This window comes from Bufo gargarizans, chromosome 8 (genome assembly GCF_014858855.1).
Source record: "Bufo gargarizans isolate SCDJY-AF-19 chromosome 8, ASM1485885v1, whole genome shotgun sequence".
Lineage (NCBI taxonomy): Eukaryota > Metazoa > Chordata > Amphibia > Anura > Bufonidae > Bufo > Bufo gargarizans.
This window is the reverse complement of record NC_058087.1, coordinates 63,592,209-63,620,151: the sequence shown is the minus strand read 5'-3', so window position 1 is coordinate 63,620,151 and position 27,943 is coordinate 63,592,209.

The following is a 27,943-nucleotide window of genomic DNA, read 5'->3' as shown; positions in this document are numbered from 1 at the left end:
TGATCTGATCTTCATCTAAGTCACAACAATAGACAATCACAGTCTGCTTAAACTAATAACACACAAAGAATTAAATGTTACCATGTTTGTATTGATCACACCATGTAAACATTCACAGTGCAGGTGGAAAAAGTATGTGAACCCTTGGATTTAATAACTGGTTGAACCTCCTTTGGCAGCAATAACTTCAACCAAAACGTTTTCTGTAGTTGCAGATCAGACGTGCACAACGGTCAGGCGTAATTCTTGACCATTCCTCTTTACAGAACTGTTTCAGTTCCGCAATATTCTTGGGATGTCTGGTGTGAATCCCTTTCTTGAGGTCATGCCACAGCATCTCAATCGGTTTGAGGTCAGGACTCTGGGCCACTCCAGAAGGCGTATTTTCTTCTGTTTAAGCCAGTCTGTTGTTGATTTACTTCTATGCTTTGGGTTGTTGTCCTGTTCCAACACACATCTTCTGTTGAGCTTCAGTTGGTGGACAGATGGCCTTAAGTACTCCTGAAAAATGTCTTGATAAACTTCGGAATTCATTTTTCTTTCGATGATAGCAATCCGTCCAGGCCCTGACACAGCAAAGCAGCCCCAAACCATGATGCCCCCACCACCATACTTTACACAGTTGGGATAAGGTTTTGATGTTGGTGTGCTGTGCCTCTTTTTCTCCACACATAGTGTTGTGTGTTTCTTCCAAACAACTCAACTTTGGTTTCATCTGTCCACAAAATATTTTGCCAGTACTACTGTGGAACATCCAGGTGCTCTTGTGCAAACTGTAAACGTGCAGCAATGGTTTTTTATGACAGCAGTAGCTTCCTATGTGGTATCCTCCCATGAAATCCATTCTTGTTTAGTGTTTTACGTATCATAGATTCGCTAACAGGGATGTTAGCATATGCCAGAGACTTTTGTAAGTCTTTAGCTGACACTCTAGGATTCTTCTTCACCTCATTGAGCAGTCTGCACTGTGCTCTTGCAGTCATCTTTACAGGACGGCCATTCCTAGGGAGCGTAGCAGCAGTGCTGAACTTTTTCCATTTATAGACAATTTGTCTTACCGTGGACTGATGAACAGCAGGGCTTTTGGAGATACTTTTATAACCCTTTCCAGCTTTATGCAAGTCAACAATTCTTAATCGTAGGTCTTCTGAGAGCTCTTTTGTGTGAGGCATCATTCACATCAGGCAATGCTTCTTGTGAAAAGCAAACCCAGAACTGGTATGTGTTTTTTATAGGGCAGGGCAGCTGTAACCAACACCTCCAATCTCATCTCATTGATTGGACTCCAGTTGGCTGACACCTCACTCCAATTAGCTCTTGGAGATGTCATTAGTCTAGGGGTTCACATACTTTTTCCACCTTCACTGTGAATGTTTACATGGTGTATTCAATAAAAACATGGTAACAGTTAACTCTTTGTGTGTTATTAGTTTAAGAAGACTGTGATTCTCTATTGTTGTGACTTAAATAAAGATCAGATCACATTTTGTGACCAATTTATGCAGAAATCCATATCATTGCAAAGGGTTCACATACTTTTTCTTGCAACTGTATATGGTGGGTCTTCTTGTTTTTCAGAATACAATGTTTTTAACATAAATAGGTTATAATAAAGTACTTGATTGTTTTTATATTGAAGGTGCAGTTTATTTTTATTTTGTCATTTAATATTGCTGTTCGGGATAAGCAAATCAGATGCCTGTCCCCACCTGGCCTAATATCACCACAAGTAATGGAGATAGCGCCCTGTGGGGCGTTCATGTTCCTAACTTAAGTAACGCCGGCTAAACTCACCTAGGTGAATCCCATCCTCCAGCTCCGTGCTAGCAACCGGGTAAAGTCCCAGTTCCACATCAAAATACACTGCTGCTGTCAATGTACAACAACATGTTCACTTATAAATGAGTATGTTTGCTCAAATAGGATTTCGGCAGTGCTCAGGGCGGGGAAATGTATATGTCTATACAAATAAGAGTAAATAAAGTAATAAAAAAATAAAAAAAGTAATTATAAACCTGTATATGTATTATTTCTTTTTATATATAAATATATATATATATAACACTGAGCAAAAATATAAACGCAACACTTTCGGTTTTGCTCCCATTTTGCATGAGCTGAACTCAAACATCTGAAACATTTTTTACATACTCAAAAGACCCATTACTCTCAAATCTGTCTAAATCTGTGTTAGTGAGCACTTCTCCTTTGCCGAGATAATCTATCCCACCTCACAGGTGTGGCATATCAAGGTGCTGATTAGACAGCATGAATATTGCACAGGTGTGCCTCAGACTGTCCACAATAAAAGACCACTCTGAAATGTGCACAGTTTTGCCTGATTTGAGGGGGGGGAGGGTCAGAAAACCAGTCAGTATCTGGTGTGGCTGCCATTTGCCTCACGCAGTGCAACACATCTCCGTTGCATAGAGTTGATTAGGTTGTAGGCATGCTGACTGCAGGAATATCTATCAGAGCTGTTGCCCGTGCAATGATTGTTCATTTCTATGCCATCTCCAAAGGCGTTCAGAGAATTTGGGAGTACATCCAACCTGCCTCACAACTGCAGACCACGTGTAACCACACCAGCCCAGGAGCTCCACATCCAGCATGTTCACCTCCATGATCATCTTAGACCAGACACCCGGACAGCTGCAGCAACAATCAGTTTGCATAACCAAAGAATTTCTGCACAAACTGTCAGAAACCATCTCAGGGAAGCTCATTTGCATGCTCGTCGTCCTCATTGGGGTCTGGACCTGACTGCAGTTCGTCGTAACCGACAAGTGGGCAAATGCTCACATTCGATGGCGTCTGGCATATTGGAGAGGCGTTCTGTTAACGGATGAGTATGGGCAGGCGTATGTTATGGACAACGAACACAGGTGCATTTTATTAATGGCATTCTGAATGCACAGAGATACCGTGATGAGATCCTGAGGCCCATTGTTGTGCCATTTATCCACGACCATCACCTCATGTTGCAGCATGATAATGCATGGCCCCATATTGCAAGGATCGATTCTCTACACGATTCCTGGAAGCTAAAAACATCCCAGTTCTTGCATGGACAGCATACTCACCGGACATGTCACCCATTAAGCATGTTTGGGATGCTCTGGATCGGCGTATCCTGCCAATATTCTGCTACTTCGCACAGCTATTGAAGAGAAGTGGACCAACAGTCCACAGGCCACAATCAACAACCTGTGACCCCCCCCCCCCTTCCCCCCTTCCAACTGTGCACATTTCAGAGTGGTCTTTTATTGTGGGCAGTCTGAGGCACACCTCTGCAATATTCATGCTGTCTAATCAGCACCTTGATATGCCAAACCTATGAGGTGGGATGATTTATCTCGGCAAAGGAAAAGTGCTCACTAACACAGATTTAGACAGATTTGTGAACAATATTTGAGAGTAATGGGTCTTTTGTGTATGTAGAAAATGTTTCAGATCTTTGAGTTCAGCTCATGCAAAATGGGAGCAAAACCAAAAGTGTTGCGTTATATTTTTGATCAGTGTATATATGCACATAACATATAGTTATGAGCCCTAAGATGCCATAACTAATTTAGATGAAGCAGCTAAAGTTCTGCTGCTCATTGAGGCCATTCAGATACAGTTTTCAAGTAAAAAATCCTTTTGGCCTCACATTGTAGCACTTTCTTGTCCCAATTCCCTCTTCTCCCTGTCTGTTTAACCATTTCAATGCCCATGAAGCTCAAGCAATCAGGCCTATCCTCATGGTCCATATTTATGTGTCGCTCAATAGATGTATTTCTTCGATTTGTTACATCCCCTATGTGTTTGCCAATTCTGCGTCTAAGCTCTCTTGTAGTTTTTCCAATGTATTATTTTCCACAAACACATGTCATCTTATAGATGACTCCTCTTGATTTACAATTAATCATATCTCTGATTGCATATTCTTTATTGGTAACATTACTCTTAAACGTTTTCCCAGTGCTGATGTATTTGCAAACGACGCAACCACTGCACCTGTAGCAGCCAGAAACCGGCTTATCAAGCCAAGTTCTGGCCGCTGAAGGTGCTACATAGTGACTCCTTACCAATCTGTCTCTTACACTCCTTGCTCTTCTATAATTGATACTTGGTCATTCTCTAATCACTTTACAAATGTCCGGATCCATCAATAAGATGTTCCAATGTTGAGAGATAATTTCTCTGACAATTAGAGGATGCCTCGTTAATTGTGCTGATGAGACGAATCTGCCTTTTTTCACTCTTGTTGTTACTTATATCACAGTTTTTTATTTTAGTTGTTAGAATAGAAGTACGATATTTTTGGAGCGCAGACTGGAATGCAGGTTTTAGAGTACTAAGGGGATACCAGCCGTCAAGAAATCATTTTTTTTAAATCTGCTGCTTGTATTAAAAAATATTTTTTTTGTGAGCAATGTCTTCTGATGAGCAGGTACTGGCCACGAGGAATTCCTTCCTGCTTTCTCATCGTAAAAGGGAAATGGTGGAAGTGGGTTTTCTAAATATGGAAGTGTCCAGTTCACCACTTGCATTTTTGTTATTATGCAAATATGTAGAAACGGCAGCTTGGACTGGTGGCATTCAGATGTAAATCTACTGCCAACCTCATTGATGTTCAGGCTATTGGCCCATGTAGTGAATGTTTCCATAGTGCCACTCCACATTACAAAGACATCGTCTATATTTTGATTTAATTATGATTTGATTAAACTTTATTGTCCTTACACATGTATAAATACAGGGTAACAAAATGCAGTTTGCAAAGAGCAGCAAGTGCAATGAAAACATGTTATATACAGATAAGGGTAGTGTAGAAGGTGAGAATAGTTATGTACAGATTATGTACAAATAAGTTAAATATACAGGTGTTTAGATTGCTATACAGAGAGCAAATATACAGATGTACTATGAACAAATATACAGATGTGCTGATGGGTACATATTGTGGGGATTTGCTCTGGTAGGCAGGCTTGCGGACGCAGTATAGAGGCAATGACAACGTTTTTAACTTAAACAGTTCAGTGTTTTATTCACATATACGTAAAGAGACAACAACAAAAAAGGCAGTTTCATGGAAAAACAGTCACCTTGAGTCTGGTGTTTGTTTACACCAGGCTGCAGCACATAAGTCCTTGGGTGAAGCAGAAGTCCACATGCTTTTTCCAAAACAATATAGCAGGCCTTAGTCCCGGCCAAAACTCAGGCTCCAACACCCAGACTGACAAAGCTCCACTATCAGATGGAGGATAATCTACACAGCTGAGACTGCTGGCTGGGTTTTTATCCCAAACCAAAACTCGGCCTGGAATGTGGGGAACAGCCACCCACCCTGCACTTTGGCTGCTCCCAGTAAGAGCCGGCCCGGATCAGCTTAACAGCCACACTAAATAATCAATACTGGCAGTCAGCATTAGCTACCGCTGACACAATTACCGACTCTTACCTCGTCGAGGCCAGGAGCCTCAGTGACACATATCTTCCGTCAATGACGACCCCTTGCGCTTTCCTACAATATATACAGATATGCAGATGTGCTGATGTATACATATATACAGATGGACTGTTCTATATTGATATACAAACAAGCAAATATACAGATGTACTATGAACAAGTATCCCAACTATAGCAAGTGTCCCAAACTATAGCAGTAACTTACAGTGAATGTTGAGAATCCAGAGTGAAGGAAGAAAGCATAATTGAGAACTCCTTCTCCATGGGACCATATATAGTGTGCCCGCATGTTTATGCAGTGTGTGTCAGCTGATGCATCATCCCAAAGATACAAGTGTCTTCCCACCAGCCCAGGAACAAATTTGCATATACTGGGGCACAAGAACTCCCCATCGCGGTGCCCCTGAGTTGGTGGTAAAACTTGTTATTAAAAAGAAAATATTCTTTGTTAGTGAGAATTCAAGAAGCTGAAGGACGAATTGGTTGTGTTGTGAGTATTGGTGTCCACGGGGTGGATAGAAAATATTCAACGGCATGTAGACCCAATTTGCGTGGGATGGATGAGTATAATGCCTCAACATCAATACTCCCCAAAATAGAGTCGGTATCAAGATGGATACCTTCCAATTGTTTCAGAAGGTCCCCTGCTGCCACAAAAGGTGCTAATATTTAGTCAATATACATTTCCAAGTTCTGACAAAGGCTGCTCACCCCCGAGACTATGGGTCTGCCTTTTAGTGGGTTGTGCCCCTTATACACTTTTGGGAGACAGTAAAATGTGGCGGTCTGCGGATAAAGAGGAAAGAGGAAATCATATTCATCTTAGTTAATCAATTTATTAGCTTTTGCATTATCCAAGATGATCTTCAATACCAGTCTGTATTGCATTGTAGGATCCCCTTTCAAAATTTCATAGCAATCTCTAGAAGCCAGTAGAGTCTCACACATAGATTTATATACTGTGGTGTCAAGAATAACTGTATTGCCCCCTTATCAGATGGTTTAATGGTTATATTTTTGTCCCTTTCCAGGGTACTTAGGGCATTTAGTTCCTCCTATGTACAGTTGAGTGGAGAGAAACACCTCAATGCAGGTAGTGTCACCCCCAGTTGGGGTTTTAGTACTTTTATTCTTGAGGGACGTAAATAGGCCCTCACCTTCCTTTGATCCACCCTGTGATGACAATCCCTGCAATAATTTAACGTCATCCAAAATGTCTACAGTGATCCCATGTTTCAGACTCTGTTTTCTGTCTAAATTACAAAAATGCTTATACCACTTTTTTTTAAGTAATCTTTATTATTATTAACATTATACAAACATTTTAAACATTGTTTTATCTTAAAGTTACAAATATATATATATAATCCCCCCCCCCCTACCTATTTATTATTTGCTGTGTAGGAGAAAAAAATAAATAAATATTATAATCTCCTCTATCCTATCTCCCCATGTCCTCCCACTCCCACCCGCCACCTATATGAGGTATATGGCCCAGAAAGATCTGGAATAGAAAAAAAAGGCTTACATTAGCCATTGCTTTCATATTTTCACAAATCTCTTTTTTCTTTTGAATATTTGTCAAATGGAATTCTTCTCTAATAAGTACATTTTTTGTGCGCCTCTCCCATTCCTTAATCGAAGGTGTGGCCTTGCCTCCCCAGTATCCCATAATACATTTCCTCGCCTGTAATAGGAGTTTTGATGCAATTTCCTGATGTTGGGGGGTATCTGTTTTTTTCCATCACGCCCAATACACAGATCTCAAATGTATTAGGTATTGTAAACTGGTGATATTGCTCTATTTTATCCTTGACCTGTCCCCAAAATTCCTGAAACCTTTTACAAGTCCAGAGTATATGGACATCATCCACCCCTATTTCCCCACATTTTAGACATCTGAATACTTTAGGTTTATAAAATGCTTATACCACTTTAGTTTGCGGGCAAATAAGTTTATGTCCACAATAGTTAAAAAAAGATTGAATTTGGCTGTCGGAACAAATGAAAGTCCTTTTTCAAGGATATTAATCTCAGGGACTGTGAGAGGTCTACTGGATAAGTTAATTATTTTTGGGCCTTGTGAGTTACCCCTAAAGGTTCTCATACCCCTCCCTACCTCTGCCTCTCGTTTGGTTATTGTCGATCCTGCTATTTACGTCCTTATCTGAGTCTGAATGTTCAGTCTCAGTAGATGAAAGGTTAGTATCTGGAACAGGATATCTCTCCCTTTCACCAATCAGGGCAATGTAGACTTTATTCTGTCTAAAGTCTGCAAGATCACGCACAAATTGCTTATGTTTCCTCTCCTTAAGATGGTATTGGAAACGTTCTAATGTTGCCTGTAGCTGTTTTTATTTGTTATTAAATTTGGGTTCCTGAGCAAAAGACTGAGTGATAACAGTTTGTTTCTTAAGCTTAGCATTTAAACCCTCTTAAGTGATACGTTCCTGTTCTAATAGAATATGCATGAATCGGAGTGAGCTGTTAGTCGCTTCCTGCACCCATTTTGTCATAAGGGCTGCATTTTTGCATCTTGCTGCTGGTGTCAATGTAAGGGTCCATTCACACGTCTGTAGAATGGGTCCGGATCCATTCCACAACGTTGCAGAACGGATCCGGACCCATTCATTTTCAATGGGGCCATAAGAGATGCGGACAGCACACAGTGAAAAAAATAGAACATGTCCTATTCTTGTCCGCAATAGTGGACAAGAATAGGCATTTCTATAGGGGTGCCGGCCCAGTGTATTGCAGATCCACAATACACAACGGACGTGTGAATGGACCCTAATTCTTAGGCCTCCGGGAACTACTGTATCTTATGTTGAAGGTAATTTTCAAGACTTTGTACTTATCACCACAAAACTATCTGTTCCTTATAGATTTTTGTTAATTCCTTGAAGGCTGCCTTGAATGATGGCATATATTTTTTTGGCAGAAAGTCTTATCTGTGAAAACCTCTTTGGCTTCCATTAGCCAGTTATCAAGATTAAATCCCATGCTGAGAAAATCTGCCATATCCGTAAATAGTAAATACTGAAAAAAGATGAATCTTCTTCAAGATAAAGCATGTCATGTTGGGACAGTAGTGAGGGATAGGTGTGGGGGTTAGGCCCCATCAAGGGACAGGTTCCATCCCCTATTCTCTAGGACTTATTCTCTGAGGGCGATTTAGCTTTTGTCCCATAATGACCTGCATATACAAAGGAGCTCCTGTTCCATTGTTTTGAATGATGTTACCTGGAAGGACGAATATTGCAAGAGACTCGGTAGATACACGCCATTCACTACACGTCTGATTGGGTAAGAACATTCTAATTTGCCAATCAAATGATTATATCCTCCTGGTAATTATAATATTTTTGATTTCTTTGTTTCGTTTCTCACCCCTTATTTTTTAGCACATTTGACCACTAATGTACTTATTTTACAGTCATATTTTCATTTAATAATACTCCAATTCCTCATGTGATGTAAAACAATTAAGGGTCAGAGGTTTGTTTGCCGGAACACTGCCATTTTGGTACACTGGCTGGGATCTTTTTTGAAGAAATAACTTCGGCTCATCGGAACCAATACAGTCTAATACTGCTCGCTCTGTACAGTATTCAAACAAAGTTTTATGCTCATCCCTAATTGTTGTGTACTCTCCCAACAAAAGTCTCTTTCCTTCTAGGACCTACCAGCAGACTTGACATAGAAGCTGTCAAGGACTAGAAAAATATGGATGCTTTCTTCCAGTAACAGCGCCATACCTGTCCATGGATTGTGTCTGGTGTAGCAGCCCTATTGAAGTGAACCAGTTTGAACTTAAATACCGCATTACAACCTGTAAATATATGTGGTGCTGATTTGGAAGGAAAGTAGCCATGTTTTTCTAATCCTGGACAATGTTTTTAAGTGAATAGTAGCCCATATTTTATCACTTATAACAAAAATGACTTTTTTTATACAGAATATGTTATATTCCTGGAGAATCTCTCTAATAAGTATAAGTGTATACCTGTTGTAAGGGATCGTTCTCTCTCAGGGGGTCTCAATCACAGACTTCTCGCAGACAAACGGATAGACGTCTAAACAATACTTTATTTTCTAGCATTTTAGCACAGTACAGCAACCAAAATAACTCCTGCGCATCTAGGCACTACCTTATACATAATTCATTCTCTGACTCGCCTCTAAAGAACACAGTTCACACACGTGTTTAGATGTGGCTTTCTCAGCCCAAACAGTCTAGCAGCCTCCAGACTGTGACTACTCCAGTACCTTTTGGGGGATTATGGCCCAGTAGTCCTCCTGACTCTGGCCGTGTGACCCTAGCTCCACAGGCGTCGCTGGGTCCCCCAAACTTTGGGCTATCACGTAGCCTTGTGGCCCCTCAACCTCCTGGCTGAGACCACTCAGAACCTCTGCAGGTCCCTGTTGCAAATCACTCTCTCCCCAGACTAACACACGGAGAGTTGGTTTTATGCCTCCTTGATTAGAGCAGGCCTCACCTGCTATCACCTCAGGTGAAAGGGAATACCTGTGTCGGAAGGGTGTGGACTGGCAGATCCCACTACCAAACCTATCTGCCAATCCAAGTAAAATCCAGCCCAAGTAAAACTGTCTCAGCAAACTATACTTTGCTGAGACCACTGCAGCTTTCTAGATTTTAGTTATCTCACCCAGCTGAGGTATCTGGGTGGGATACATACACCTTACCGCACTGTCCACATTACCACACTATGATTGCCAGTTAACTAGAATACCAAATCCACATAGCATCAAAATTAGTTTCACCAAATTATATCTAAAAAATCAATTACACTTGAATACTGGGACGACATGAGACAAATCGCTGCTGACTGCACCTATGTAATCACACAGTAGTTATTTTGTAATTATATTGCAATCATGTACAGATGTTTCCATTTTCTAGAGTAAACAGATTATTTTCCAATTATAAAGCAGTTATACATAGACCCTGTCAGTGCTGGGGAAAATGTAAAACTATGCATTCTTTTCCATCACAGTAGTAAAAATCCTGAATGCCTTCTTCTAGCAAACTGCATACACAGTATAACAAGTGTAGTCAGAACAAAATAAACAAAATAGAGCTTTATGTAAATAATTGTTGTCTGCAGCTTTCATAGAATAAAGCAGCAATTATTTTTTTATGAACTGAAAAAAATATACTTTGTGTGAGTGTGTATGTATATGTGTGTGTATATATATATATATATATATATATATATATATTGTAGGAAGGAACAAAGGGTCATCATTTATGGTCGATACGTGTTACCAAGGTTACTGGCCTCGGTGAGGTAAGAGTAGTTTTTTTCCCCTGAAGTGTCAGTATTGCAGATTGCAGTCTGACACTTCAGCTGTTTAGTATTGCTGTAAAGCTGATCCGAAGCGGCTTTTACTGGAAGTAGCCAAAGTGCTGGGTGAGTGGCTACTCCCCACGTTCCAGGCGGGGTCTTGGCAGGTTTAAAAGCAGTCAGCCCTGTCAGGTGGGGTGGATTACTCCTCTCTGACAGGGGAGCCCAGTCAGTCTGTGTTTGGGATCTGAGGCTTTGTGCTGTGCTGGAGGGCTGAGAGCCGCATGCTGGGAAACAGGCCCCCTAAAGCCTGTTGTGGACCGCTGGTGAAAAAACTGCTAACAAGGTGATTGTTTTGTTCCTTGGACTTTCCATCGTGTGAACTAATATCAAGACTGTGAACTGAAGTTTTGCTTAACCAACTGTTTTTTCCCTCTGTACTGCGTCCGTTTACCCTGTCTACCATAGCAAATCCCCACAATATATATACAGTATATATATATATATATATATATATATATATATACAGTATATAGTTATACACACACTCACACAAGGGGGGATGTTTAATAAGTTATCTACCCAGCATGTTCTGTCAGTGTTAGAGAGCTGAGCTTGTCTGTGCCGGTTGAGACATGTCTAGACATGCAACACACACTGTAGCAGTACAGTCTGATTAAAGCACTGGAAGTGACAGGATGGCAAGTGCAGTACAGTGCGGTTTTACAAAGGAAGTTAGGGATTTGGAGCTTTGTTTCATGATTAAATTTCTTACAAAGGAAGAAAAGAAGCCCAAAGAAATCCATGAAAGGATGATTGCTGTATATGGTGATGATCCACCTTTCTACTACCAAATAAAGTTATGGGCCAAGCGGTTTAAATGGGGTAGGGAAGAAAGACCTGTTGAAGCATCTTTAAAGGAAATGTGCCGTAAACTGGAGGCCATGATTTTGGAAGATCGTCGGGTCAAAATCAGTGTTATAGCTCATGAATTAGGCATTTCAGTTGTCACAGTTTCCAGTATCATTTATGATGTTTTGATGTCAAAGGTCAGTTCCAGGTGGGTGCTGCAAATGTTGACGCCTGAGCAAGAAACTTGTGTCCAGAAATTTAGCCAAGAGAATTTAGACAAACTTATAGAAAATCCAGGAGATTTCTCTAGTTATTATGGGTGATGGGTCCACCACCATGATCATAAGACCAAACAAGAGTCTGTGCAATGGAAGCACAAGGGGTCACCAACACCAATTTCGTGCACAGCCATCAGCTGAAAAGATCATGGCAACAGTTTTTTGAGATACAGAAGGCGTTTTATTACTAGAATTCATGTCACACAAGACAGCAATTACTGAAGACAAAATATGGGGGATTCAGCCCGCACAACCCCTAGCAGGTGCAGATTGCTATGGCGAAATACAGATACAAACGCAAAAACACAAAATGCAATCGCACTCTGCAACCAGCACTCTGCCCTGCCTTTATGCTGGATGTTGAATAAGGCATTGGTGTACATTTTGGCCAAAGCGTAATAAGCCACTCACCACGTCAAGGTCGCCTAAATGAGTGGTCCCTAACACTAGTTCCTACCTGTTATGGACCATGACAGCCACACAAAGTCCAGGGAGCGAATTACTGAAGACACCTATGCATAACAATGAAGGCATTACGAGAGGCAATACAAAACACTGTGTGAAGTTGTCGGGAGGTGTATTGCTGCTTCACAACAATGAGCCAGCTCACAAGTCTCACAAATCACAAGCTGCTATCAGCAAATGTGGCTTTATGGAGCTTAGCCATTCACCCTACAGTCCAGACTTGGCTCCCAGTGATTACTTTCTCTTTTGAAACTTGAAGAAGTTTCTGCATGGGCAACAATTTCCTGATGATAATGCCATCAAAGAGGAGGTAACAGGGTTCCTGCTGTGCAAGAAGTCTCCTATTCTGAGGGAATCCCCGATCACTGAAGGTGAAATGCAATAAGTGTGTTGAAGTCAAGGGGATTACATTAACATCTCTGTGCTGTACGCATTTTTTTTAATAGAAATGCATGAAATCCGGAAAACATGTTGATCGGATGTAGACTGAAAATATGGTCATGTGCATGAGGCCTTAAAAAGTGGAGACAACTGGCACATTTTGGCCTCTTTCACACAGGCGTCTCATGTGAGGGCTGGATAGGATGCGGGTGCATCTAGGGAAAATTTGTGATTTTTTTTCAGCGCGAGTGCAAAGCGTTTTAATACATGAGAAAAATCGGCATGTTTGGTACCCAGACTGGAACCCGGACTTCTTCACAGAAGTTCGGGTTTGGGATAGGTGTTGTGTAGATTTTATTATTTTCCCTTATAACATGGTTATAAGGGAAAATAATAGCATTCTTAATACAGAATGCTTAGTAAAATAGGGATGGAGGGGTTAAAAAAAATAATAATAATAATTTAACTCACCTCATCCACTTGTTTAAGCAGCCCAGCTGGTGATGGATCGTGTGATAGACCAGGTGATGAGCGCAGTGACGTCACCAAAGGTCCTTTTCCTCCCAGGTCATCAAAGAAGAAGACAGAAGAGAAGCCGGGCTGCGCAAACAAGTGGATGAGGTAAGTTAAATTATTTTTTATTTTTTTTAACCCCTCCATCCCTATTTTACTAATCATTCTGTATTAAGAATGCTATTATTTTCCCTTATAACCATGTTATAAGTGAAAATAATAAAATCTACACAACACCTAACCCAAACCTGAACTTCTGTACCAAATCGCACATTTTCCCGCTATGCACCCACATCCTATCCGGCCCTCACACGCGATGCCCGTGTGAAAGAGGCCTTAGGGTTTCAGCACTTTTTTCCAACATGCTCGATAAGGGGTGTGGCTTATTGGAAAGTGGACTGAACTTTGTGGGAATGGGGAGGACCCAAGATGAACCATTTTGCTCCTAAATTTTGGCTCAATTCTGCTGTAGAAATCTGTCTCAACGTAAGCAAACTAATTGGTATAGAGTCAGTAAAAAGTGTCTATCTCTGCACCACGTTTATTGTCCAGCCTGAGCCCATGCAATAAATCTTGTGCAGATCTAGAGAGCCAGTCTAAACTTAAACAGCTGTAAGATTATTAAATCTGGGCCAGCGTGTCATACCACTAGAGTCTTTTTCATGGTGTTTCTTCTATAGAGATAATGTTGGCTAAACATCTAAGAAATCATCAAGACCTACAGCATGCTGAATTTTTTAAAAGAATCCAGAAAGACAAAAACAGTACCTAATTAAGAAAATCACCAGTAGCAAAAAAATTGCTTGTGTATCTGTGCCAGGATCGCACAGCATTAGGGCTCATGCACATGACCGTTGTTGTTTTGCTGTCCGCAAATTGCAGATCGGCAAAAAGCACGGATGCTGGCTGCGTGCGTTCCACATTTTGCGGAACTGCCGGCCCATAATAGAACAGTCTTATACTTGTCTGTAGTACGGACAATAATAGGACGTTTTATTTTTTTGCAGAATGGACATGCGGACATGCGGACACATTTCTTTTTTTTTTTGGCGACCCCATTGAATTGCATGGTTCCGCATACAGGCCAAAAAAAACCAAACGGAATGGACATGGACAAAAATACATTCGTGTGCATGAGCCCTTATACTGATTTATAATGCTGTGTGTCCTTTAGAGTCCTGAAATCTATGGTATTAAACGGACAGCATTATGTCAGTATAATACAATGGATTTCAGGACTGTAAGGCTAGTATTACACTAGCAGATCAGGCAGACAGTTGTTGGGAGGGAAGCATTCCTTGCTGGCAATCTCCTGCTCATTGGTAGAGGAGTCCACCGCTATAACATGCAGCGATCTCCTCCACAGTATGGGGAGGAGCGATGATTATGCCATTACTTGTCCCCAGACCGACTCCTTGTTTGCCAGCAGCATACTTAAAAGTCTGGATTGCCCGATGAACAATCACCAATTAGCGTTCCCACGAACGCTCATTAGAGATGATCTGTCAAGCATATGACAAAAGTTGTTTTAGGCTTTTTTTGTCAACTTTATTTACAGTGCAAATACACAGCTGTCATTCTAATACCCAGATGTCTGATATTAGGAAAGCACAGTCATCAAAGGAGAGGGACTGGAATAATACAGTGGCTAGAAAAATGAAATGTGTGGAAATGTGTGGGTGAGTTACCATAGTAATATCACTTTGGTTACCCACTTTCAACTGAGCTATTGCTAAAAGGTCAAACCTCTAGGTCTAAAACCAGGTCTCTGCTATGTAGACCTTTTACAAGTGGCCCCTGCTGGCCTTTGTTACTGTGCTGCAGCGTTGGCGTGCCCGTCTACCTGGGTCAATGCTGCAGCCAATCAGTGGCCTCAGCGGTCTTGTGCCATACACCACTGAAGCCAGTGATTAGCAGCAGCAGGCATGGTGTGTAGAGGGGGTACTTCAGCATTGCAGCACAGTAAACAAAGACCATTGGGGACTACATTGGGCACTAGTGTCAGCGCTGGGGTGAAAGGGGATTTATCAGGTTATTATTTTATGGCATTTCCCCTCTTGCCCAAATTTTTGCTGATCTCGGAAAACCCCGTTAAACTTTTCTTAGATAAAAAAACATGATTATTTAAAATCCTCCTATATATGTTAATAAGAACCAAGACTGTCTTCTAAGAAAGCAGCCCTTAAAGGGGTTTCCCAGAATCACTAAGATTGTAATGTAATGTGTATGAAATATTATGTTCCTCTTCCTGATGTTACCTCTTATAGTCCTCGAAGCTAGCTCACTGGCCACCTCTACATGCCCCCCTCTCCCTGTACAGGGTTGGACAAAGCAGCAATGTGACTAGGTGAGGGGCGAAGCCATGTATGAGCAGAGTCGTGACCATAATGCTTACATGTGGCCATGGCCAGATGCACAAAGTCTATGGAAACCTGACTCCAGGTCTGCACAAAAAGGACTGTGACCATGTGCATGATAAGTCATGAGACCTTTAGATTAGCTTCTTCATGTAGCCTTGGACCTTCTTGCCTGCTGAACCCCATACAGCTGCACAGGTTGCACTTATGTATGTTCACCTCTGATAGAGGACATAAGTATACAAACTGTGTTCCCCAACCTCAAACCACCTGCTGCTGAAGACCACATGTCAGCTTTCAGGTGGTAGATTGTAACAGAAACTATATTCTGAAGTCACATTAATTGAACGCTATAAATGTTATAGTTTAAAACGTAATATAAATTGCATCCCTTATATTGAGATGGTTAATTAATAATCATACATTGTACATTTTCAGAGAAATACTAGATAATGTCCCTTGTATGTCCTTTGCCTATGCACCTTACTCTGCAGTGAATGGGTTAAGGGTCATGTATTATAATCCTGAAATGTGTGGTGAGGTGTAGGGAAGGGCTATTGCCACTGGCAGCTAATCTGCAAAATGTCCCGCAACAGGTGCATTATATTTAACCACACACAAAACCTCAGGCTTCCTGAAATTCCTGTCCATCTGGCTTCACAAGAACAACATTTTCCTACCTGCAACTGTATTTGCCCTAAGTACACGGCTCAACCTGATAGAGGCTCCATAAAAGAACTAAAAACAGCAAAAAAGGAAAAAAATAACTCTTTGAAACTGATCAAAGGCGGCACAACTGTCTGGAATGTAACGTCAACTGTCCTAAATAACAGACAATTGTATATGGCAGGTCCCTGTCACACAATGCGTGGACACACATGGTCCATAACGTCTTGGACGGTGACCAAACACAATGGAATTTGCTTCAGTGAGCCAAGCTATTACTAGCAGACAAAGGTCGGCCTGTCATATTGCATATTGCTGTCTGATGAAGTTGTCTATCAGGTCATATACAGTATGTATACGGATATGTGGACGATCTTCTGATGGGTTACAAACTCCAGCTCACATGTGATTCATATGTCACCTGGCAATAGATTACTTTCCTCCAGTTCCTTGCAAGACAGTGCTTAAATCCTCTCTCTATGTTTGTACCCCTGCATTACAGTATACTATATATTATCAAGAAGTTGGGGGCAAAAGTGAGCATGGCTGCTGGATCAGACTACACTTGGTTTGTGTGTAGTCTGTTACCATGGAGACACAGGTTTTCATTTAAGTTGTAGACACAAAATAGTAGAAGATATTGTATTTTGTCAATATTACTTGCAAAGCAGTTTTTGTCCTGCTGACTCGGTTTACTGCATTTGCCGGGTTGAGGCTGGATCTCTGTCAGTCCTCTTTATAGTTAATGGGCCCAGTGGGAATTTAGGTAGCGTCTGGCAATGCCGGATTCAGAGAGCTGCGGCAGAACAGTTTGCTGGATCTCTTTACCGCTAGTGTGAATCGAGCCAAAGTTGGTGCCGGGCTCCCACAATCTCTTGTGCCCACTCAATCACCAAAGACTTAAAGGGGTTGTCCCATCAGGGACATTTATGGTATATTGAGGGGATATGCCATAGGTGTCCTATAGGTGCAGCTTACAGCTTCTGGAACCTGCTCCTATTTGAAGAACGTGGCTCCACAGTCAACGGAGAGCACAGCTTGTTCTCCATTTACTGCTATGGGACGTCTGAAAATATTCTATTAATATGTCATAAAAGTCCAAGATCAGGGGCTGACTGGGAAATTAAAGTAGCCCTGGAAAAAAACCTAAAAGTGGCCCCATGTTGTAGGTGGGTGAACATAAGTAGCTGGGGTCTGCAATACCATAGTGCAACCCAAAATACCGCCCCAGCAGAACCAAGTATCATTGAGCAGCACAAAATACGGGTTCAGCAGAACTTAATACCATAGTGCAGCACAAAATACTGCCACCCTCACCACAGTATTCAAAAGCTTTACCATCCTGAGGACAGTGATACAGTTGAGTTCAGGAGGGCACCTACGGCTCTTGGCCAGATGCATAAGTACCTGATGTTCCTACATTAATTAATGCTGAGAGCATCAGATCATGATGTACCCAAGCCGGCGGCCATAAGGAGGGCTTGGGCGGCTCACTGGGCATTGGCCTGCTGGAAAATTTCCTTGGATGCTCTATGGCCAGTCCGCCCCTGTACAAGATGGAATACCCATTTCAGGATTTAAGCAATGGTTCTGCGTTCAAAATCTTGCCTCATGCACCAATAGATTTTACTTATTTTTATTTATTTATAAGAATTTGCACATATCTTGTTATCTAGCATTGGCCTGCTCTCGATAATGGTTATAATTTTAGCACTGAGACAATACAAGAGAGGTAAGAATGCAGTAAAAACAGCGTCATCAATTATTCAAAAGTGAATGCTGTGAAAAACAAAATGCCAAAATGAGATCAGCAGCTTGCACAGGTGACAAAAAGTCAGACCTAAACACCAGGCCCAGGGCTGTAGAGCCTTTGTACATGAGTAGCCGCGGTGTAGGCGAGGCTTCTCTTGTCACATAAGAATGCAGTACTTTAATATTTCATGGTTTCCTCCTAAACCACGCAAATAGCATTGAAGGATTTATCACAGTAAACAAATAAACAGAAACCATTACGTTTTTCTATATACGGTGCTGCTATCACAACGCATTGCAAAACTAGTATAATGAGCAGTGTCTAAAAAGTAGTGGCACACAATGGCAAGCTAAATACCAACATGCAGTGCTCAAATAGTACTACCATACAGTGTCCAAAGCACCATACAGCTCTACGCAAAGTATTCTAATACTGTTACACAATATCTAAATAATACTGCAAGTAAGATCCTTGGTGATCACAAGCCTGGGGTGCCAAACCATCTCTGCTGCCCCCTTCAGCAGTGGTGGCTTATGCATACCCCTAAAAATGGTCCTAAACATACCCATAAAAGGGTAAGGATATTATCTACTATTTGCTTAGTGTAGATCGCCTCATGAAAAATTCACATTTACGTATCTGCTCTCTGCTTTTCTGGTCCTGTTCCCTGGGTCCCTTTCTGACATCTTCTGGTATCCAGTTTGTTTACTTCCAGAAATGGTCACACGCGCTGTTGCAGCTATTGACTGGCTTCAGCAGTGACGTGTCCCCAGGCGGCATGTAACTGTGCAGTAGCGTGCCCCTTAGGCCCCTTGCAGACGAGCGTGTCTGGATTAGGTCCGGATGCGTCCTGGTGCATTGCGGCAAACCCGCGCGAGTAGGTAAGCAATTGCAGTCAGTTTTGACTGCGATCGCGTTCCGATGTTCAGTTTTTATCTCGCGGGTGCAATGTGTTTTACACGTGCGTGATAAAAAACCGACTGTGGTACCCAGACCCGAACTTCTTCACAGAAGTTCAGGTTTGGGTTAGTTGTAGTGTAGATTGTATTATTTCCCCTTATAACATGGTTATAAGGGAAAATAATAGCATTCTGAATACAGAATGCATAGTAAAATACAGCTGGAGGGGTTAAAAATTTTTTAACTCACCTTAATCCACTTGTTCGCGCAGCTCGGCATCTCCTTCTGTCTTCATCTGTGAGCAATAGGACCTTTGATGATGTCCCTGCATTCATCACATGGTCCATCACATGATCCATCACCATGGTGATGGATCATGTGATGAGCGTAGTGATGTCATCAAAGGTCCTATTGCTCACAGATGAAGACAGAAGAGATGCCGGCTGCGCGAACAAGTGGATTAAGGTGAGTTAAATTATTGTAATTTTTTTTAACCCCTCCAGCCCTATTTTACTATGCATTCTGTATTCAGAATGCTATTTTTTTCCCTTATAACCATAAGGGGAAATAATAATGATCGGGTCCCCATCCCAATCGTCACCTAGCAACCGTGCGTGAAAATCGCACCGCTTCCACACTTGCTTGCGGATGCTTGCGATTTTCACGCAACCCCATTAATTTCTATGGGGCCTGCGTTACGTGAAAAACGCACAAAGAGGAGCATGCTGCGATTTTTACGCAACGCACAAGTAATGCGTGAAAATCACCGCTCATGTGCACAGCCCCATAGAAATGAATGGGTCCGGATTCAGTGCGGGTACAATGCGTTCACCTCACACATTGCACCCGCGCGGAATACGTGTGAAAGGGGCCTTAGGCTTCATTGACTTCAGCGGCGCATGTGGCCATATGCATCCCAGGCCACAAGTAAACAAGTTGGGGAATGGAAGATGGCGGAATTAGGCCCAGGTCACAGGACTAAAGTGGTGGGGAGCAGGTAAGCCTGAATCTTTCATTAGGTGATCCGCACTAGGGGCCAAAAGAAAATAGTTAATCATTCCCAGAAAACCCATTTAAGGCTACTTTCACACTTGCGCTAGCAGTGTGAAAGTAGTACTAACGCTAGCCCATTTGTGCTGCGGAAGTCCGCTCCAGCCCCATTCACTATAATGGAGATGGGTCGGAGGTCTGGCCGCAGCATGACAGACATGCCAAGAAGCGACTGGACAAAAACTTCAGCATGGAACAACCTGCCAGACCCTGCTAGCGTAAGTAGGAAAGTATCCTTAAAGGGACACTGACAGGCCCAATTAGCATATTGAGTTATATATATCACAGTACAGGTCATATAAAGTGTATTAGAATCATGTAAGTATCCCCCCTGCCCACCTTATAAATACGGAAATATAAAGTTTTATAACCTGCTTGTCCGGTCTCCAATCTGCCCAAGGGGCGGCGTTTCATCTGAAAATGCGCCCAGCCAGCCAATCCCAACTGCCGTTCTTAAGCCCCGCCCAGCTCATCAATATTCACGTGGCTGGGCGGCGGCTACAACTCTCCAGGTCTCGATCCTGCGCATGGGCAATCGAATCCTCCTGGCATCGTTCGTGTGTAATCTTCTGCGCCTGCGCCCCGCCGTGGTTAGATCGCGCCTGCGTACACACCCTGCCTGCGTCCCCGAGCCTCTGCCTCATGCGCATGCGCCAGACACTGTTCATAGCAGCAGCGCTTCAGGCGCATGCGCATGAGGCAGAGGCTCGGGGACGCAGGCAGGGTGTGTACGCAGGCGCGATCTAACCACAGCGGGGCGCAGGCGCAGAAGATTACACACGAACGATTCCAGGAGGATTCGATTGCCCATGCGCAGGATCGTGACCTGGAGAGTTGTAGCCGCCGCCCAGCCACGTGAATATTGATGAGCTGGGCGGGGCTTCAGAACAGCAGTTGGGAGCGGCTGGCTGGGCGCATTTTCAGATTAAACGCCGCCCCTTGGGCAGATTGGAGACCGGACAAGCAGGTTATAAAACTTTATATTTCCGTATTTATAAGGTGGGCAGGGGGGATACTTACATGATTCTAATACACTTTATATGACCTGTACTGTGATATATATAACTCAATATGCTAATTGGGCCTGTCAGTGTCCCTTTAAGCTCATGCTTATGTGCATATTAACCACCTCCGGACCGCCTAACGCAGATGTGCGGTCCGGAGGTGGCAGCCCTGCGCAGAGTCACGCATATATGCGTCATCTCGCGAGGGCCGGGATTTCCTGTGAACGCGCGCACACAGGCGCGCGCGCTCACAGGAACGGAAGGTAAGCGAGTGGATCTCCAGCCTGCCAGCGGCGATCGCTCGCTGGCAGGCTGGAGATCCGAATTTTTTAACCCCTAACAGGTATATTAGACGCTGTTTTGATAACAGCGGCTAATATACCTCCTACCTGGTCCTCTGGTGGTCCCTTTTGTTAGGATCGACCACCAGAGGACACAGGTAGGTCAGTAAAGTCGCACCAAACACTACACTACACTACACCCCCCCGTCACTTATTAACCCTTTATGAACCCCTGATCACCCATGATCACCCCATATAAACTCCCTGATCACCCCCTGTCATTGATTACCCCCCTGTCAGGCTCCGTTCAGACGTCCGTATGATTTTTACGGATCCACGGATACATGGATCGGATCCGCAAAACACATGCGGACGTCTGAATGGAGCCTTACAGGGGGGTGATCAATGACAGGCGGGTGATCACCCATATACACTCCCTGATCACCCCCTGTCATTGATCACCCCCCTGTCATTGATCACCCCCCTGTAAGGCTCCATTCAGACGTCCGCATGATTTTTACGGATCCATGGATACATGGATCAGATCCGCAAAACACATGCGGACGTCTGAATGGAGCCTTACAGGGGGGTGATCAATGACAGGCGGGTGATCACCCATATACACTCCCTGATCACCCCCTGTCATTGATCACCCCCCTGTAAGGCTCCATTCAGACGTCCGCATGATTTTTACGGATCCATGGATACATGGATCGGATCCGCAAAACACATGCGGACGTCTGAATGGAGCCTTACAGGGGGTGATCAATGACAGGCGGGTGATCACCCATATACACTCCCTGATCACCCCCCTGTCATTGATCACCCCCCCTGTAAGGCTCCATTCAGTCGTCCGCATGATTTTTACGGATACATGGATACATGGATCGGATCCACAAAACACATGCGGACGTCTGAATGGAGCCTTACAGGGGGGTGATCAATGACAAGGGGTGATCAGGGTGATCACCCCCCTGTCACTGATCACCCCCCCTGTAAGGCTCCATTCAGACGTCCGTATGATTTTTACGGATCCATGGATACATGGATCGGATCCGCAAAACACATGCGGACGTCTGAATGGAGCCTTACAGGGGGGTTATCAATGACAGGGGGTGATCAGGGTGATCACCCCCCTGTCACTGATCACCCCCCCTGTAAGGCTCCATTCAGACGTCCGCATGTGTTTTGTGGATCCGATCCATGTATCCATGGATCTGTAAAAATCATGCGGTCGTCTGAATGGAGCCTTACAGGGGGGGTGATCAGTGACAGGGGGGTGATCACCCTGATCACCCCCTGTCATTGATAACCCCCCTGTAAGGCTCCATTCAGACGTCCGCATGTGTTTTGCGGATCCGATCCATGTATCCATGGATCCGTAAAAATCATACGGACGTCTGAATGGAGCCTTACAGGGGGGGTGATCAGTTACAGGGGGGTGATCACCCTGATCACCCCCTGTCATTGATCACCCCCCTGTAAGGCTCCATTCAGACGTCCGCATGTGTTTTGTGGATCCGATCCATGTATCCATGTATCTGTAAAAATCATGCGGACGACTGAATGGAGCCTTACAGGGGGGGTGATCAGTGACAGGGGGGTGATCACCCTGATCACCCCCTGTCATTGATAACCCCCCTGTAAGGCTCCATTCAGACGTCCGCATGTGTTTTGCGGATCCGATCCATGTATCCATGGATCCGTAAAAATCATACGGACGTCTAAATGGAGCCTTACAGGGGGGGTGATCAGTGACAGGGGGGTGATCACCCTGATCACCCCCTGTCATTGATCACCCCCCTGTAAGGCTCCATTCAGACGTCCGCATGTGTTTTGTGGATCCGATCCATGTATCCATGTATCCGTAAAAATCATGCGGACGACTGAATGGAGCCTTACAGGGGGGGTGATCAGTGACAGGGGGGTGATCACCCTGATCACCCCCTGTCATTGATAACCCCCCTGTAAGGCTCCATTCAGACGTCCGCATGTGTTTTGCGGATCCGATCCATGTATCCATGGATCCGTAAAAATCATACGGACGTCTGAATGGAGCCTTACAGGGGGGGTGATCAGTGACAGGGGGGTGATCACCCTGATCACCCCCTGTCATTGATCACCCCCCTGTAAGGCTCCATTCAGACGTCCGCATGTGTTTTGCGGATCCGATCCATGTATCCATGGATCCGTAAAAATCATACGGACGTCTGAATGGAGCCTTACAGGGGGATGATCAATGACAGGGGGGTGATCAGGGAGTCTATATGGGTGATCACCCCCCTGTCATTGATCACCCCCCTGTCATTGATCACCCCCCTGTCATTGATCACCCCCCTGGTAAGGCTCCATTCAGACATTTTTTTTGGCACAAGTTAGCGGAAATTTTTTGTTTGTTTTTGTTTTTTCTTACTAAGTCTCATATTCCACTAACTTGTGTCAAAAAATAAAATCTCACATGAACTCACCATACCCCTCACGGAATCCAAATGCGTAAACATTTTTAGACATTTATATTCTAGACTTCTTCTCACGCTTTAGGGCCCCTAAAAAGCCAGGGCAGTATAAATACCCCACATGTGACCCCATTTCGGAAAGAAGACACCCCAAGGTATTCCGTGAGGGGCATATTGAGTCCATGAAAGATTGAAATTTTTGTCCTAAGTTAGCGGAAAGTGAGACTTTGTGAGAAAAAAACAAAAAAAAATCAATATCCGCTAACTTATGCAAAAAAAAAAAATAATTCTAGGAACTCGCCAGGCCCCTCATTGAATACCTTGGGGTGTCTTCTTTCCAAAGTGGGGTCACATGTGGGGTATTTATACTGCCCTGGCTTTTTAGGGGCCCGAAAGTGTGAGAAGAAGTCTGGGATCCAAATGTCTAAAAATGCCCTCCTAAAAGGAATTTGGGCCCCTTTGCGCATCTAGGCTGCAAAAAAGTGTCACACATGTGGTATCGCCGTACTCAGGAGAAGTTGGGCAATGTTTTTTGGGGTGTCATTTTACATATACCCATGCTGGGTGAGAAAAATATCTTGGTCAAATGCCAACTTTGTATAAAAAAAATGGGAAAAGTTATCTTTTGCCAAGATATTTCTCTCACCCAGCATGGTTATATGTAAAATGGCACGCCAAAATACATTCCCCAACTTCTCCTGAGTACGGCGATACCAGATGTGTGACACTTTTTTGCAGCCAAGGTGGGCAAAGGGGCACATATTCCAAAGTGCACCTTTCGGATTTCACAGGCCATTTTTTACAGATTTTGATTGCAAGGTACTTCTTACACATTTGGGCCCCTAAATTGCCAGGGCAGTATAACTATGCCACAAGTGACCCCATTTTGGAAAGAAGACACCCCAAGGTATTCCGTGAGGGGCACGGCAAGTTCCTAGAATTTTTTATTTTTTGTCGCAAGTTAGTGGAATATGAGACTTTGTAAGAAAAAAATAAAAATAAAAAATCATCATCATTTTCCGCTAACTTGTGACAAAAAATAAAAAGTTCTATGAACTCACTATGCCCATGAGCGAATACCTTAGGGTGTCTACTTTCCGAAATGGGGTCATTTGTGGGGTTTTTCTACTGTCTGGGCATTGTAGAACCTCAGGAATCATGACAGGTGCTCAGAAAGTCAGAGCTGCTTCAAAAAGCGGAAATTCACATTTTTGTACCATAGTTTGTAAACGCTATAACTTTTACCCAAACCATTTTTTTTTTTTGCCCAAACATTTTTTTTTTATCAAAGACATGTAGAACTATAAATTTAGCGAAAAATTTATATATGGATGTCATTTTTTTGCAAAAAAATTGTTACATTTCGATTAATAACAAAAAAAGTAAAAATGTCAGCAGCAATAAAATACCACCAAATGAAAGCTCTATTAGTGAGAAGAAAAGGAGGTAAAATTCATTTGGGTGGTAAGTTGCATGACCGAGCGATAAACGGTGAAAGTAGTGTAGTGCCGAAGTGTAAAAAGTGCTCTGGTCATGAAGGGGGTTTCAGCTAGCGGGGCTGAGGTGGTTAAAGCTCCTTACAACCTCCAAGTTGTACACAGCTGTAATACTGCACTCACAGATTTCTATGGGGCGTTACTGTAGATAAACTAAGACATACAGACTTATTCTCTGGCATGATGCAAAATAGTAGCATACTCCTTCACACACATCCAAACATTCACTATATAAACTGAAAAATGTTTGAAGGTTTTGCTTTCATTTGAATCACTTAACTAATATTTAGTTGTATAACCGCTGTTTCTGAGAACTGCTGTACATCTGTGCTGCATGGAGTCAAACAACTTCTGGCCCCAGTGAACAGGTATTCCAGCCCAGGATGATTGGACTACATTCCACAGTTCTTCTCTATTTCTTGGTTTTGCCTCAGAAACTGCATTTTTGATGTCACCCCACAAATTTTCTATTGGATTAAGATCCAGGGATTGGGCTGACCACTCCATAACGTCAATCTTGTTGGTCTGTAACCAAGATGTTGCACGTTTACTGGTGTGTTTGGGGTCGTTGTCTTGTTGGAACATCCATTTCAAGGGTATTTCCTCTTCAGCATAAGGCAGCATGACCTCTTCAAGTATTCTGATGTATTCAAACTGATCCATGATCCCTGGTATGCGATAAATAGGCCCAACACCTTAGTATGAGAAACATCCACATATCATGATGCTTGTGCCACCATACTTCCCTGTCTTCACAGTGTACTGTGGCTTGAATTCAGTGTTTGGGGGTCGTCTGACAAACTGTCTCTGGCCACTAGACCCAAAAAGAACAATCTTACTTTCATCAGTCCTTAAAATGTCTCTTTAGGAAAGTCAATGTGCTCTTTGGCAAATTGTAACCTCTTCAGCATGTCTTTTTTTCAACAGTGGGACTTTGCGGGGACTTTTCTTGCAGATAGCTTGGCTTCACATAGGTGTCTTCTAATTGTAACAGTACTCACAGGTAACTTTAGACCTTCTTTGATCTTCCTGGAGCTGATTGTTGGCTGAGTCCTTGCCATTTTGGCTATTCTTCTATCCATTCGAATGGTAGTTTTTCGCTTTCTTCCACGTCTTTCAGGTTTTGCTATTTTAAAGCATTTGCGATCATTTTAGCTGAGCAGCCTATCATTTTCTGCACTTTTGTTTCCCCCTCTCCAATCAACTTTTTAATCAAGCTACACTGTTCTTCTGTACAATGTCTGGAACGACCCAATTTCCTCAGGATTTCAGAGAGAAATGCACTAAAAACCATCACGTACAACATTTGCTGCCTTCCTTCCTTAAAGAGGACCTTTCACTAGAATAAAAAATTCGAAACTAAGCATACAGACATGGAGAGCGGCGCCCAGGGATCTCCCTGCACTTACTATTATCCCTGGGCGCCGCTGCGTTCTCCCGGTATAGGCTCCGGTATCTTCATATGTTCGTCTCAACTGGGTGGAACCTGCCGGCGTCTCCTTCTCCCAGGCTGTAGCGCTGGCCAATCGCAGCACTCAGCTCATAGCCTGAGAGGCTTTTTTTCTCTCAGGCTATGAGCTGAGTGCTGCGATTGGCCAGCGCCACAGCCTGGGAGAAGGAGACGCCGGCAGGTTCCACCCAGTTGAGACGAACATATGAAGATACCGGAGCCTATACCGGGAGAACGGAGCGGCACCCAGGGATAATAGTAAGTGCAGAGATATCCCTGGGCGCCGCTCTCCATGTCTGTATACTTAGTTTAGATTTTTTGTTCTAGTGAAAGGTCCTCTTTAAATAAGGGCAATAATTGCCACCTGTTTTTCAAAGAATGAATGACCTCACTCATTGAACTCCACACTGCTATTATTTTGAACATTCCCCTTTCAATTAGTGATTGAATTACAGAGAATCAGCAGCATGCATGTCATGACTGCTGGGTCTGTTGGATTTCTATTACTCTACTACACCTGCTAGTAAATTATTTGCCATGTAGAAATATAATTTCTACCAAAAACAGTGATTGATCAGGTTAGTGATGTCTGACTGCTATTATTTTGAACACAACTGTATGTATAATACTGAGTGGTATAGATAACCATACTGCAGCACATTAAGTGCCTACCACATTGCAGTATGGAGCCTCAGTGACACATTTCTGTTTCTGTATTTGCAGTCTGCACAGAAACCAGCAGATGGCGCTTTTGTCATTTTCAAAAGCACAAATTTAACCTTTTAAGAAAATGCTTTAAGAAAAATAAAATGAAACAAAATGTCGGGCAAAGTATTGAGCGACACATAGCAACTGTTAAGATCAAACCGGAGAAACATTTTAATGCATCAGCACAATCGCAAAAATAGCACATGTGGGAAACATATAATTTTATTTATGGCACAAGGACTGAAAGTTCTAGTGCGGTAAAAATAAATTCAAAAGTTCAATAAACTCAGTATTTTTTTTTTCACTGAAAGCCAAAAAAACTGAAAACAAAAGATAAAAAACATCTAAAACAACAGTTTTTAAATGCTTTACGGAACATATTTATGCATCCTTAGATACTAATTACTTTTAGTAATAGCATTTCACATACACACACTACCTACTGTACAAGAAGTGTTTTATCTAAGCTAAAGCCCGAGAGAAAGGATTTAGAACCTGTTCTGTGTGGATCACATTTTACATACACTTGGTGTTTTGTGCCATATTTATTTAGCTTTGTGCTATTTGTA